At 46.9% G+C, this 16,744-nt stretch overlaps 1 protein-coding gene across 9 annotated transcripts in view; it reads right to left on the minus strand.

The window, feature by feature from the left end:
• LOC147639541 (protein LIKE COV 1-like) overlaps window positions 1–16,744 on the minus strand; it is an 86,304-nt gene that overhangs the window by 69,155 nt on the left and 405 nt on the right. The window lies entirely within an intron of this gene.

A 16,744-nucleotide genomic window follows, 5' to 3' on the forward strand; every position in this document is an offset into this window, starting at 1 on the left:
CAAACAGTATCATGGACATATCTCCCGTTCATGGAACAAGTACAAAACATCTGTCGGGCACAATAATGGCACGATAGAAAACATGAATCCCGGTCTTCCTATGGAGTGACAGTCCCATAGGTAAGACACAGATCCAAGCACGAGCCTCCTTATGGAGTGACAGTCCCATAGGCAAGACACGGCACAAATACTGGCTCTTCCATGGCGTGACAATCCCATGGGATAGAACACAGTCCAGGTCATACACGGGTGGCACCAATCTGGCTCCCGTCCATACGACACCATCCTGCTAACACACGGGTGGCACTAATCTGGCTCCCGTCCATGTTATGCAATAATATTGGCCCCTTCACATGAGACACCAGCCTGGCCTCAAGTGAACGAGACACAAATCTGGAGATGGACCAAATGGTCGGCCAATTGGTGACATCCCCCCAGGCTTCTAAAGAGTTGTCCTCAACTGAAAAGCCTCAAGATATGCTTGCAACAACTGTGGGTAGTCAACAAAATAATCCTCATTTACCCACTTTGCATCAATGGGCAAATAATTCTTGAACTTCACAAGGTATCTCCTGGAAAGCTTTCCTGCAGGTAGCTTTCGGTCCTTGTAAAGACAATCTGTTCTGGCTAGAGGATCTCCTCAAGCTCATCAATCTCTGGCAGATCGACAGGCTCGTGAGGATCTGGCCCGACATACTTCCGGAAAAGACTCACATGAAATGCATTGTGAATCTTCCAATGACTAGGTAAAGCAAGCCTGTATGACACTTCATTGATCTTTTGAATCACCTTGAAGGGTCCATAATAGCGAGGAGAAAGCTTAGGATATGATCCTTCTCGTCTTGGCCTCTTCCGAAGCCTAGCCTTCTCAAATTTCAGCAAAACCCAATCACCTTCTTTGACTTACATGTCCCTTCTATGCTTATCAGCAGCCATTTTATGCTTATCTTGTGACCTTGCAATGGCTGTCCGTACCTGAGCAAAGGCTACATCCAAGTCACGAACATACTCATCAGCGGCAAAAATCTCATCCTTTGTACGAAGGATGGGTGGCAATACCACTCTGCCATAAATAATCTCAAACGGGGCCTTTCTCCTGGAGGCATGAATTGTATTGTTGTAGGCAAACTCAACAAGTGAAAGATACTTCTCCCATGCAGTCTTTTGATCTGCCACATAACACTTCAACAAATCCAACACAGCTGAATTTGCAGCTTCACTTTGGCCATCCGTTTGAGGAATGATAAGCTGATGAAAACTCAAGTTTAGTGCCCATGTTATCAAATAAAGCCCTCCAAAAGAGGCTCGTAGTCCTGGGATCTCTATCCCCAACAATGGATTTAGGCATACCATGATGTTTGAAAATGTTAGCAAGAAAAAGCTTTACCATATGATCAACTTTAATGGTTTTCTTGACGGGCAAGAAATGAGCGTGCTTGCTAAACGTGTCCACAATGGTCCAAATAGCATCATTCCCATGCTGGGATCTAGGAAAGTCCATAATAAAATCCATAGTAATACTTTCCCAAGGTTGCGAGGGGATAGGCAATGGAAACCTGGAGGTTTTTATCTGTCAAATTTCACCTTTTGGCAAGTAATGCATGCACGTACATATGCCTCAATGTCTTTACGCATGCTTGGCCAAAAGAAATATCTCTGAATCATGCGTGTAGTGGGCATGATACCTCTATGACCAGCATAAGGTGGAGCGTGACATTCCTTCATAACCTTTGGACGCAAATCCTTCACCACACATAGGCAGTTATCCTTCATAAGATAACCCTCGTTGATAACATAAGAGGCATGTGAGTGACCAGCCATCAAATCAGTCCATATATGGCAAAAATCAGCATCCAAATGATACAAATCTCGCATAGCAGATAAGTCCCCATGAGAGGCCACTGAAACTGCAGCCACATAAGGCCTCCTGGATAATGCATCTGCCACCACATTTTTCTTTCCCAGAGTATGCACAATCTGAAAATGAAACATGGAAAGAAAGTTTGCCATTCTCATCTGCTTCTCCGAAAGCTTTGTTTGAGATAGAAAGTATCTCAAGCTTTGATGATCTGTCTTGACTACAAATTCAGCCCCAAGAAGATAATGTTTCCATATCTTTAAGGCATGAATTACAGCCAAGAGCTCTTTCTCATAGATATCCATATGAAGCTCAGCATCATGCAAACGACGGCTCTCATATGCAACTACATGCCCTTCTTGATTTAGGACAGCCCCTATACAATCGCCAAAAGCATCACATTCTACTATGAATGACCTTTGCAAGTCAGGAACAATCAATACAGGTCCACATATGATAGCATGCTTGAGCTGCAAGAAGGCATCCTATTCTTTTGGAGTCCATTTGAAAGTGGTTTTCTTCTTTGTGAGATCATGTAGAGGGGTGGCTATCATAGCAAAATGCCTTATGAAACGCCTATAATATGAACATAATCCCAAAAAACTACGTACTTGATGTACGTTTTGCAATTTTGGCCAATTCCGAATGGTTTCTATCTTTGCAGGATCCATTGTTACTCCATCCTTGGATACAATGTGACCCAAATAATGTATCTCGGAAAGAAAGAACTCACTTTTCTTGGCATTAATGAGAAGTTTATGCTTCCGTAACTCTTCGAACACAGTGACCAAATGAGTTCTATGTTCCTACTCATTCTTGGAGAAAACCAAGATGTCATCAAAGAATACACCTGTGAATTTGCGATGGGGTCAGAATATCCTATCCATCATACGATTAAATGTGGCAGGAGCATTGGTGAGACCAAAATGCATCACCAAAAATTCATATAATCCAAAATCTGTCCTGAATGCAGTTTTATGAAATCTTGTGGCACCACTCGTATTTGGTGATAACCACTCTTCAAATCAAGACGGCTGAAACAAGCCGAGCCATCAAGCTTATCTAAATTGTCATCAATACGCGGAATTGGGAATCTATTCTTGATGGTAAGCTTATTTAAAGCTCTATAGTCCACACACATGCGGAATGACCCGTCTTTCTTTTGAACAAGAAGCACAGGAGAGCAATAAGGTGAGAAACTAGGAAACCAAACCTTTCTCTAAAAGCTCGTTTACCTGCTTCATGATCTCTTCTTGTTGTGCAGCACTCACACGGTATGCAGGTTTGTTAGGTGGAGAACTACCTGGCACAAGATCTATGCGATGATCCTCGGGCCTTTGGGAAGGTAATTCACCTGGCAATGCATCAGCAAAACAATCGTTGAAAGCATGAAGAAAATTCAGCCTATCGTAAGTCATAGCATCCACATTTTGATGACTTGGTACAATGCTATCACGAACAAAAACCAAGTACGAAAAAAGACTCTTTTTCATTCCTTTATTAGTCTGGATGTGAGATACAAGTGGGATGGAATCCCCTTCTTTGCCGGCATCAATGAAATGCATGCGGTCTCTATGCATAAAAGAAATCATGTTGGTCTTGTACTCTTTGCGGGACTCAAGCCTATGATGCCATGGTTTGCAATACATCACATCCATTAAGTGGCGCAGCTAAGAAATGTTCATTATCAAGGTAACCCTGGATATGTATGCGCAACTTCCCTATCAGTGGGGTAACCCCTGCACCTCTTTACCAACAAAGGCAGCTTCTGCTTCAATCTGAGGTCCCATGTTCTCAACCTCAATACCCAAGGCAGCTGCCGTTTGTATAGAGATGAAGTTATCGGTTGCACAATCATCAAACATGAATAAGGCGGGCTGATCCTTGATTTGACCCCATGCTTTGCATACCATCCGCTCTTTTTCATCATGTTTTGTGTTTCCCTGCACATCGAGAACTGCATGCACATTGGCCTTGGTTTGCTTGTCCTCGTGCTTTGGTTAGGGCATTGTCGAAACATGTGCTCTTTGCTGCCACAAGAAAAACATTTTCCCTCCTTGGCATATTGCTCCCTTTGCTCGGGGGTCAAGCCAAATTTGTTCTTCTTTGGGCCCTGATCTTTAGATGAGGTATTTTCAGCTTTACCTCCCCTCTGGATCTCCCGGAAGTTCTTTTTAGGTGGCTGTCCACCTTTTTGCAGATTTGGGACAGCCTTGTCTTTGCCCTTTGAACCGCCTTGATCTTGCTTAATTTTGAGCACCAATTGCTCCGTAGCAAGAGCAGAGGCTGTAAGCTGTTGCAAAGTATGTTTCGAGTGCAATTCAATGCCCGAACGATAAGCTGGTTGCAATCCGGAGCGAAACTTCCTCTTTCTTTCATCCTCAGTGATTTGCATAAAAGGAGTTACCTCAAGCAACACTTTCCAAAACTTATTGACATACTGTTGCACACTTTCATTATCTCTTTGCTCAAGTCTATCCCACCTTTGGGTGAGAGTTTGCTCCGCATTTGGTGGCAAGAACTGAGCATAAAATCTGTCCTTAAACTCTTTCCAGGTGCAAATGGGGTCTTTGGTGATCTTTTCAGTGATCCACCAATGAGCAACGGTCCCCTTCAAGAACATGCTAGCATGGCGTACTTTAGACTTCTCAGTGAAGTCCTCATCGCTAAAAGCAATGTCAAACTGTGCCACAAATGCGAACACTTTTGAAGCATCATGCTCTCCATGAAAAACATTAAACTTTACGGACTTGTCACCTGCTTTAAATTCCTTGAGCTTTCTAGCATGAGACTCATGGTCCTCTCTTTTTCTTTTCCTCTTATCCAACGGGGCAGCCCTATCTGCATGGGCTCCATGGGCCATCATGGAAGTTTCATGAAGCACGGTGGCATGTGCTCCACGAACTTGAGAATCAGATGCATGTGACCTTCTTGCATAAGGCAATGTCTCTCCATGAGACAACTCAGTAGGCAAAGCTCTTCTATTGGCAGACCTGTCACCCCTTCCATGGGATACATGTCTTGAATGCATGTGACCATCATGCCCTCCATGAGCACTAGCATACATATACCTGTCAGCCTTTGTGCCTTGTGGAGAAGATGCATGACAAGATGTGACTGTCACCTCTTCCCTTTGCATAAATGACCTCAACCTTTGAGATGCGGGATCTCCATGCTTCAAGCGAGGTGGATTTCTGAATTTCAGCTCTCCATCTTCCCCCTCTTTGATGTCACCTTTGCAGAGGAGGTAGGAAAGTGCCAACTCCCTTGGCTTCTTGCCCACTTCCCGTGCCATGGACTCAAAAGTCACGTCTACCATTGCATCGGCTTTCCTTGCTTCAATGGCACTTTGCACATGGGGATCTTCATGCAAAAATTTCAGCTCTTGCTCTTGTGCCTGCAAAAGCTTTCTCATATGCTCCAATTCAGCCCTCATTGCATCAGGCTCTTCTTCTTGCATGACTGTCTTTCCTCAAGACAGTTGTCCCCTTGAATCACTATCATTTACCCTCTCAAGGGGCTTGTGCCATCCTTGTAAAGCATCAGAACCATGCGAGGCACTTGATGGGCCCCTCGAATTAGGCACTTCCCAAGGGTTGTCTTGGCTGTCCATTGTGTTAAGTGTGCTAGAAGCGGGGTGTCCAATACACAGGTTCGTTTCCCCACTAAGAAGAGGGAAATAACCTTGCTCTGGTACCAATGAAACCGATCCCGTCAAGTGGGAATAGACTCCGTTGGACACCCACACGCGCAATAGCACAACTTAAATATCACAATTTGAATGGACAACTTAATAACAACTGAAAACTGAAATGAAATGAAACGTTGATCAATGGACACCAGCACTGGGGCCGGAACGGGCCGACCCCCCCCCCTCAATATATGATATATTATTGGGAGTATTTAAAAGATACAATGCTCCAGGGGTTCAAAGAACCAGATGATGTCCATGTACAACTGAGATGAATACAGTTACCAAACAAGAGACTCGAAGTAGACGTTCGAAGGAGAGCAACCCAATTGAGTAGTCTAGTCTCTACGGTCTTGTGCCTTCACTGGAATCCGCGGAGAGCGCCCCACTGATGTTCCACGACCACGCACAAACAGGCGCTCCCGTACTAACGCCTGGCTCTCCCAATCTCGGCACCCATGGACCGTGGTTCTCCAGAAGCTTGGACTACCCGGCACCGAACAGGTGTTAGCAGTAGAGAGTATCCCTTATCAGATTTACATCAAAATCTTTTACTTAAATCTCAATCCACTTACTTGTAGCTCGCTAGTGGAAAACAAATACCCGAGGCGTCTAAGTGCAGCTGTCTGGAGATCCGAGCGCGGCCGCCTGTTGAATGGAGAGGAGGCCTAGGCGTAGCCACCTGTGGAGGTCTGGGGGCGCAGCCGCCTGTGGAGGGAAACGCAGCCTCCTGCTGTGGAGAGCACAGCCGCCTATGAAGAGCACAGCTGCCTATGGAGGGGAGGAGCGCCGCCTGCTGTGGAGAGCACAACCGCCTGCGGCGCAGAGCGCAGCCGCCTATGGAGAGCACAACCGCCTGCTATGCAGAGCACAGCCGCCTATGGGAGGAGAGAAAGCAGCCGCTTGAGGAGAGGGGAGGCGCAGAGCCGCCTGTGGAAGAGAAGCGCAGCCCCACGCAGCCGCCTGTATAGGAGAGAGCAGCCCCACGCAGCCTGTAGAGGAGAGTGCAGCCACCTGAGGGCAAGCGGAGAAGAGATGATCGCCTGCTGTGTTATCCAAGCTGGTGAGGTGGTCGCCAATAAGTAGGTGTTGGAGAAGGCATACGTCCAACAGCTGGCCGGCCCCCCTAGCTTGCATGGAGGCGGCCAGTTCCAAGGTGGGGTGTGGGTAGGTGGTCATGCACCCACCCCCACACACAGGATTAAGAGTGGGGTTTCCCTCCCCACCTTGGCCCATACGTGGGTGCCCATAATGGATGCCCACCCTATCAAGGACATCATTAATTATTGGGGAGGGTGCCCACTCTTTAATGAATGTGAACTTACAACCTTATAAAAAATAAAGGTTAGAAAGAAAGCTATAAAACAAACAAGTGCAATACACTTACCACCTGTTCACACGCAACAAAACTCGTCAGAAGACAGAGCAAACTTCACGACTCACTGGCAGGCGTCCCCGCTCAATAAGTGGCACGTCAAACAGGCAAACACAAAAATACAAGTCATGCGAAAACACTCCCAAACATGCAAAACATGAATGCATGTGCAAACAGTATCATGGACATGTCTCCCGTTCATGAAACAAGTACAAAAAATCTGTCGGGCACAAAAATGGCACGACAGAAAACATAAATCCCGGTCTTCCTATGGAGTGACAGTCCCATAGGTAAGACACAGATCCAGGCACGAGCCTCCCTATGAAGTGACAGTCCCATAGGCAAGACACGGCACAAATACTGGCTCTTCCATGGCGTGACAATCCCATGCATAGAACACAGTCCAGGTCATACACGGGTGGCACCAGTCTAGCTCCCGTCCATACGACACCATCCTGCTAACACACGGGTGGCACTAATCTGGCTCCCGTCCATGTTATGCAAAAATACTGGCCCCTTCACATGAGACACCAGCCTGGCCTCAAGTGAACGAGACACAAATCTGGCGATGGACCAAATGGTCGGCCAATTGGTGACAGAGTTACTGTCAATGAAAAAGGACCGTGAGACACAGGCACAGATGTGGGATCGTGTCAACGCCAGGGTCCAGTCATTTATTTTCCTCAATTGCACACCACAACTAATCAATCACGTAAAGCATATGACGCTGGCAGCACTTGGCTTCTCTTTATAACAGGGTATCACCCATGAAGAGGATCTCCTTGGAAGTGTAGATGCGGGTTATGAACCCTGCAAAGTCGTCGACGATGCGGGAGCACATTAACAAGCTGCAGGCTGCCCTTCAGCAGGAAGTCCTCCAGGCTGGGAAGGAGATATCATCTGAAGACATGGCCATTACTTTGCTGTCCCACTTGCCTGCTCAGTATTCCGCTTTCTACTCCTCTTTGATTACGAGTGGCAGGCTCAGCACCATTACTTGGGAGGAGCTTGTGCCCATGGTCTTGGACCAGGAGGAACGTTTCACAAACCCTCCTCACAGCGGAGGTTCGGAGGCCTTAACTGGCCAACGGTCGAAAGGCCGGAATAACAACAAGGGCAAAGGGAAGGCTTCGCCGGAGAAGTCTTCTGAGAAGAAGCCTGACTCAGGATGAGAGAAACTGAAGGCTGAGCGGTCCTGCAATGATTGTGGCGAGAAAGGCCACTACTGGAGGAAGTGTCCTAAGCGGACTGGGAAGACTGCTGATTCTTCAGCCTCAGCTGCAAAGACTCCTGCATTTGTGCACTTAGAGATGATGGACTCCGATGCTTCATCATCTTCGAGCGAGGAGGTAGTTGGCTTCACCGCAAAGGATACCCGGGAATGGATTCTTGACGACAGTGGTGCTTCCAGGCACATGACTCCGTCCCGTGACTTCTTTCTGGATCTAAAACGGCACTCAGGTCGCATTTTCATTAGCAACAACTCCACCATTCCGATACACAGTGAGGGCCGGATGGAGATTATTCCCGACGGCAAGGGGGGCAAGCATGCCTCCCGTGTTCTTTATGTCCCTGCTCTTGGTTTTCATCTTCTATCAGTGCATGAAGTATGCAAGACTGGCTTTCGGGTGGAATTTGAGGAGCATTCAGTTGCTCTACGGGACCGTGAGACTGGCCAGGTTGTTTGGGAAGGCCGTGTGGAGAATGGTATCTACAAGCTCTCTGCACTCTCTTCAGTGACAGGTTCTCAGGTCGGAGATCTGTGGCACTTTCGTTTTGGCCACTTAAATGTGGATGCACTGCGGCGAGCTTTCCGAGACCAGATGGTGGTTGGCTTGCCAGATGTTGGTAGCAAGCAAGGACGTTGCAGTTCTTGCATACGTGGTAAGCAACACAGGGAATCCTTTCCGAAGCAGGCTTCCACGCGGGCTTCAAAACCATTGGAGTTGATTCACACTAACTTGTGTGGACCTCAGCAGACACCATCAATGGGAGGATCTCTCTATTTTATGCTGCTTGTTGATGATTGTACCAGATTCACGTGGGTCTACTTTCTTTCACAGAAGGACCAAGCTTTTGCACGATTCAAGGATTGGCACGTGATGGTGGAAAAAGAGTCTGGATTGCAGGTAAAGACTCTCAGGGCTGACAAAGGGGGTGAATTCTCCTCGAATGTATTTCTCAGATTTTGTGCAGATCATGGCATCAAGAGGAAACTGGCCAATACAGGATCGCCTTCAGAGAATGGAGTTGTCGAACGCAAAAACAGGACTGTGGTGGAGATGGCAAGGACCATGCTGGAGCATCGTGATCTTCCTCGTCCACTTTGGGGAGAGGCTGTGGCAACGGCTGTCCATACCCTCAACCGGTCTCCAACGACTACATAGGCATACTTTGGCAGGAAACCTGATGTCTCGCACTTCCGTGTTTTTGGGAGTGATGCGTATGTACATATTCCGAAGAAGCAGAGGGGGAAGCTTGACTCCAAATCCCGCAAGCTTATATTTGTGGGGTATAATTCTCTTTCCAAGGGATACAGATTGTATGATCCAAATAGGAATGAGATTGTTGTCAGCCGGGATGTGGTCTTTGATGAGCATGTGCTATACTTGATAACGGGATTCCAACCTGTTCTTGGATGACTGTCATCATCCCATTTCGTTCCCTGAGTCCCTCTATCATCCATCCGTCTCTGGCAACCCTTTTCACTGAAAACCCAGCCCGGTCTCCAAAACCACTCTGACTCTGAATAAGATCTATGCATCTATTCCATCCAGTCTCCAATCCATTCCTACCCTGACTCTCAACACTGTCTTGGTCTTCATTCTTGAGAAATGAGTCTGGCACTCTCACACCACCCCTTGGAGGATAATCCTCCCTTGGGACCGTTGCCCGAGAACCTATCTAGCTCACAAGACTGCCATCCCCTTTGGGCTTTGTGGAACACCACCAACAAACCTCCTGGGAGCTCTTCCCGATCTTGTGTTCCTTGCCTTGGGCTTCGTACCTATGTACTTTCCTGTACCTTGGACCTGTACACCATCATATGGGACTGAAACAACGTATAGCCTTGCTGAGCCTGATGCTCTGATACCAATGTAACACGCGGAAGCTCTAGGAGTCTTCCAAGTCCTAATCATCTTTTCCTTGGCTGCCCCTTCTGGACTAGCTCCAGAGAATGTCCATGGCAATTCTTGCACATGACATCAAAACTATGGTCAGCAACAACAATCCCATGAATCACAACACACACGTGGAAGAGGCCAGTTCACAGGTAGGGCCCGAGGGGGAGTCAAAGAGATCGTGGAAACTGGCAACGGCAGCAAAATGATACACAAGACTATTTTTATTGTCGTAAAGCTGGGCATTTGCAGACAGATTGCTATAAGAAGCAAAATGACATGAGAAATGAAAAAGTGTAGCAAAATAACTGTGTGTACTCTAATAGAAGTAATGAGGACAATGAAAGGTTGTTTGTTATGCGACATGTGCTTAATGCTGTGTCGGAAAATAAAGTATCCCCATGCAATGATAATGTATGGTATGTGGATTCAGGTGCTTCAAACCACATGACCAGTCATGGCGAGTGGTTCAAGGATATGAAAAATCTTGAAAAGCCAAGTTTTGTTGAAACAGAGGATGATTCTGCTCATCCAATTACCCATGTTGAAAATGTGCCATTGTCTATGCAGGATGGTAAGGTGAAGTACCTAGCAGTGTACTTCACGTTCCAAATATTACAAAGAATCTGATTTCTGTTGGCCAAACGATTGAGCAAGGTTTGCAGGTGCACTTTAACCCTGATGACTGTTATGTCGAAGACTTTAAAGATAAGTGCAGGTTGGTTACAAAAGGCAATAGAGTGGACAAAATATTTACACTAGATGTAAATATGCCTGAAGTGAAAATTGCAATGTTTGTACAGGGATAAGGAGTTGTTGCAGATACAGACATTTGGCATAAAAGAATTGGACATGTAAATGTGCAAAAAATGAAGTCTATACAAAGTAAAGAAATTGTGACAAGGCTGCCTAAGTTTAAGATTGATGGTATGCAAAAAGTATGTGAAGCATGTCAAATGTCAATTTGGAAAGCAGACAAAGCATGTATTTCCACATGTTAGAAATGTGAGCAGGAATGTACTAGATGTTGTGCATTCAGATATATGGGATCCTACAAAAATTACGTCTATGTGTAAGTATTATGTAACATTCATTGATGACCACACGAGAAAAGTGTGGGTGTATTTCATAAAGGAGAAGAGTGAAGTTTTCACTCATTTTCAGAATTTTAGAGTGATGGCTGAAAAGCAGACAGGAAAGCATGTAAAGTGCCTAAGGTTAGATGGAGGGGAAGAGTACTTCTCCAATGAGTTCTCTGATTTTTTGCGAAAGAATGGCATTCAGAGACACTCCGTAGCAAAATGGAGTTGCTGAGCGGAAAAACAGACACATTGCAAAGATAGCGCGAGCATTGATACAGAGAAGAATATGCCACATAGCTATTGAGCTGAAGCTGTTTCTACAGCAGTTTATATCATGAACAGGACTCCGACTGCAGCCATACATGATGTAACGCCAGAGGAGAAATTCACTAGTAAGAAACCTAATTTGTATCACTTAAAAGTTTTTGGATGTATTGCCTATGTGCATATGCCAGATGTGTTGCGTACGAAGCTGGATCCAAAAGCAGAAAAATGTGTGTTTATTGAATGTTCCCTTGAGCAAAAGTGATATACATGCTATAACCCTACTACACGTGAGTTGAGGGTAAGCAGAGATGTGTTTGATGAAATGAGTAGCTGGTATGCTACTGAAAAAGATATTGTTAGATCTGTTTGAGATGGCCGAGAGGCATGTGAAGATCCCGACACTCCCCACGTTCTCGGTGGACCGTCAATTGGACGGGAGCAACTACGGCATATGGAAGGTTATGATGGAATCTGTTCTGGACTCTTCCAACCTCGCTGATTTCGTCGTTGTTGGGGTTCCACGGTCGGAAGTAGAGGAAGGGGAGTTACCGCCATCGATCCGAAAGGACCGGGAGGCTCAGACACAGATGTGGGATCGTGTCAACGCCAGGGTCCGTTCGTTTATCTTTCTCAATGGCACACCGCAGGTAATCAATCATGTAAAGCATATGACGCTGGCCAGAGGTATATGGCAGCATTTGGCCTCTCTTTACAACTGGGTATCGCCCATGAAGAGGATTTTTCCTTGGAAGTACAGATGCGGGTTATGAGCCCTGCAAAGTCGGCGACAATGCGGGAGCATATTAACAAGTTGTAGGCTCTTCAGCAGGAAGTTCTTCAGGCTGGGAAGGAGATATCATCAGAGGACATGGCCATAACGTTGCTGTCACACTTGCCCTCTCAGTATTCAGCATTTTACTCGTCTTTGATTACCAGTGGCAGGCTCAGCACCATCACGTGGGAGGAGCTTGTGCCCATGGTCCTAGACCAGGAGGAACGATTCACGAACCCTCCTCAGGGTGGACGTTCGGAGGCCTTAACTGGCCAACAGTCGAAAGGCCGTAACACGGGCAAAGGGAAGGCTTCGTTGGAGAAGTCTTCTGAGAAGAAGTCCGTTACTGACCACGAGAAACTAAAGGCAGAGAGGACCTGTAATGATTGTGGCGAGAAAGGCCACTATTGGAGGCAATGTCCCAAGCGGAATACCGAGAAGGGTGAAGATTCCTCAACAGCAATCATGAAGACTCCGGCTTTTGTGCACCTGGAGGTGGTGGACACCGATGTTTCATTTTCTTCAGGTAGGGAGGAGATTGGAGGACTCTCCGCAACGGATACTCGGGAGTGGATTCTAGATAGTGGTGCTTCCAGGCACATGACTCCTTCCCGTTCCGGTTTACAAGATCTTTGCAGGTTTTTTGGTCACATTCTTACTGGGGATACATCCACTATCCCAGTTCACAGTGAGGGCAGGATGGAGATAGTTCCCGATGGCAGAGGGGGAAAGCATTCCTCCCAGGTGTTGTATGTTCCGTCACTTAGTTTTCATCTGTTGTCAGTGCATCAGGTTTGCAAGACTGGCGTACGGGTGGAGTTTGATGAGCACTTTGTTGCTCTCCAAGACAAAGCAACAGGCCAGGTAGTTTGGGAAGGCGGAGTGGAGAATGGAGTTTACACGCTTTCAGCACTCTCTCAGACAGGTCCTCAGGTTTGTGATAAGTGGCAGTCTGGTAATGGCCACTTAAGTGTGGATACGCTGCAAGTGCAGGCTTTCCGGGACCAGATAGTGGATAGCTTGCCAGTAGATGGCAACAGTTGGCAGGAACTCTCCAGTACTGATGTTGGTAGCTCTTGTGTTCGTCAGTCAGAGGAAACTGAACAGGTAACTTATGCTCTGATGTCTCGTAGTATTCGGGACAAAGAAACTCCTGTAGATAAGGATGTTCTTTCCACAGGGACCTTTCGGAAAGCCAGGCAGGTGGCAATTGATTACTTGCAGAAGGAGGTGGTTTCTCCAAGCTTTGTGGTTCCGAAGTCAGAGGGGGTGGTTGACAGGTTTCAGAAGGCCTTGCATGGTTTCAGCAGGTTTCCAGGACTTGGTTTTGCACCGTTCACAGGTGTTGATCCTTGTGAGCAGTGTGATGCGCTTTGACTCAGAAGCAGAATGGTTCATTGATCTGGTTGATGGACACCAGATTGGACGGGAGCTTCCTGATGAGGCAGTTGAGCTCATGGTTGGGAATGACTCTTTGGAAGGCAAGATTGCGTTTCCTGTGGTTTCTGCGGCATGCGAAGGATCATGGACTCTTGTACACAGGAGGGGGATTGTTGGATGGAGTCCGACTCCACGGTTGGAGTGACTCAGTTTGGGGAGGATTTTTTTCCCACTCTCCGTATTTTTCCCCTATTTTTTTCCATTTTTTCCTATTTTTCTATGGCATGGGAGGCAGTCTGGTAGTGGCAGGAGGACCTTGAACCTGGCCGACTGCATCTGTGGAGATTTTGGAGCACTGCATGAGTCGTGGGACTTCTCTGATGCTGGCTGACCCACTCTGCTGCTGGCCGACTGTGATTTCTCAGTCGTGGAGGTTTCTTGTGTCCAGTCGACTGCCCTACAGCAGGCCGACTGCTGATGGGGGGTTTCAGCTCCTGGCTGTGAAACCAACCACAAGGAGCTGGGGTGCCGCCTGAGCAAATCCTGAGATAGAGACTTCGTGAAAAGGTCCACCGTACTGTCCTCCGTCGAGGAGAACTCTAGCAAGATGTCATCAGCAACGATCATGAAGACTCCAGCTTTTGTGCACCTGGAGGTGGTGGACACCCCCTCTCAGCTCCTGGCTGTGAAACCAACCACAGGGAGCTGGGGTGCCGCTTGAGCAAATCCTGAGATAGCGACTTCGTGAAAAGGTCCACCGTACTGTCCTCCGTCGAACAGAACTCTAGCAAGATGTCATCAGCAACGATCATGAAGACTCCAGCTTTTGTGCACTTGGAGATGGTGGACACTGATGTTTCATTTTCTTCAGGCAGGGAGGAGATTGGAGGACTCTCCACAACGGATACTCGGGAGTGGATTCTAGATAGTGGTGCTTCCAGGCACATGACTCCTTCCCGTTCCGGTTTACAGGATCTTTGCAGGTTTTTTGGTCACATTCTTACTGGGGATACATCAACTATCCCAGTTCACAGTGAGGGCAGGATGGAGATAGTTCTCGATGGCAGAGGGGGGAAGCATTCCTCCCAAGTGTTGTATGTTCCATCACTTGGTTTTCATCTGTTGTCAGTGCATCAGGTTTGCAAGACTGGCGTACGGGTGGAGTTTGATGAGCACTTTGTTGCTCTTCGGGACAAAGCAACAGGCCAGGTAGTTTGGGAAGGCAGAGTGGAGAATGAAATTTACACGCTCTCAGCACTCTCTCTCTCAGGTCCTCAGGTTTGTGATCAGTGGCAGTCTGGTAATGGCAGGAGGACCTTGAACCTGGCCGACTGCATCTGTGGAGATTCTGGAAGTGGCCGACTGCACTGCATGAGTCGTGGGACTTCTCTGATGCTGGCCGACTGTGATTTCTCAGTCGTGGAGGTTTCTTGTGTCCAGTCGGCTGCCCTACAGCAGGCCGACTGCTGATGGGGGGCCATATAAATAGGCCCCCTGTCCCTTGTCATTTTTTGTATCAACCCCGGGATCTTCTTGTGTATATAGAGCAGAGTTACACGCCTCTATCTCTCTCTCTCTTGTGCTGTGATTTTCTGCACCGCGTTTTGCTCTCGTGTTCCCAGATCTGGTCATCATCTCCGCTGCGTATTCTGACATATGCTTGGAGTCATAGAGATGGAGTTGAGCTTGAGGGGAAGTGTTGAGATGTTAAGCTCAACACGAGCTGACACCTTTGATATGCACGGGTGACCGTTTCCACCACTTACATCACTGGCATGTTTGGTAGGTTGCTGACATTATGGATCTTCGCCAGTGATTCTACAGTTGGACTATACCATCTACTCATACTTATCTTGCCAGCTCACTCACTTAGCGTATTCACATTATGAACCGCATGTACATAGTACTTTAGTACTTATGTTGTATTTTCCTTATCTCTTTGGTAATTTTCCTTATCTCTTTGGTAGACCTCTTTTGTTGAGAAGAACAACAAATTTTCAGCCTCTCATCTTGTGTGTTCTCTTCTAGGGTTTGTGTGAGTGTGTGTGTGTGCTTGCAAGAGCTCAAGCTCTCTTTCCTCCTATATCTTTTCACTAGGGCCCAAATGGCAAAGTAGCTCGTACGTTTGATTCCTCTCCCTCTAACATAAGGGACATGCAAAGCTAACCTTGCATCAAAATAAAAATTTACATCTAACTTGTCCAATTAGTTTCTTTACATGTCCCCCTCCCCCCAAAGCTCCGCCACCTCCTCCTTTCAAACCCCACCCCCCCCTCCCCTTCCACACACACACACACACACACACAAGGTTGTTAACAATATGTAATTGAATATTGCAATCAGAGGGGATAGCTGAGTCGATGGCGAGGACAATCTACTCGTAGCCGCCGCGCGGGGGGGGGGGGGGCAGGGGCTCCAGAGGAGTTCTCTAAGAGAGAGCACAAGCTCTTCCGAGGCCACACGCCCCCGGTTCCAAAGATTCAAATTCATGTTTATCTATCTAAAGCCAACTTCATGAAGTTTCTATGCAGGTCAGCAGACCCCCCTTAGGTTTGGTTTGCTCAACAACCCACCCACATGTGCATGTAGCACTCACAATTTGTATGAGTAGTTAGCACTCACAAAAGTTTTTTTCCTGACACTGCAGGTCAGTGGGCCTCTTCATTCTCTGGTTACCACCCATAACACCTTTGAAAATCATGCATGAAGCTCACCAAGTGTCAAGCATGTGACCCCACAAAGGGGAGGTAAAAGCTCTATCAACTGAGCTACGGTATTAGAGGGCTAATCCGGGCTTTAGCGCACAGTCGATCCAACAGTTTGCACAACATACAGTACAGATCTAAGTTAGATCTATGTCGTTATAGTATATATTCATGTTTTGGCAAGATACGGTAGATTAGGTTTGACTTGTCTTGTCTATTGTGTAATTGCAGTTCATCGTGTGATTAGCATTTCTTAATCAACTTGATTCACCTACTTCAAGAGTAGAGCTTGCCTCACCTAGCTGTTCTCTAAAATGGGATCGGCCTATCGGTCTTCCCCCTGCCAAATCGAGAAGCTCAGCTACCCCCTGCACCTTTGAGTGCAAGCATGTAGCAGTCACAATTCGTATGAGTAGTTAGCACTCACAGAAGTTTTGCTAACACTCCTCTTCATTTTCTGGTTACCACCCAAAACACCTTTCAAAATCATGT

The sequence above is a fragment of the Cibotium barometz genome, chromosome 4 (assembly GCF_041138505.1).
Source record: "Cibotium barometz isolate CiBa-2024 chromosome 4, ASM4113850v1, whole genome shotgun sequence".
Taxonomy (NCBI): domain Eukaryota; kingdom Viridiplantae; phylum Streptophyta; class Polypodiopsida; order Cyatheales; family Cibotiaceae; genus Cibotium; species Cibotium barometz.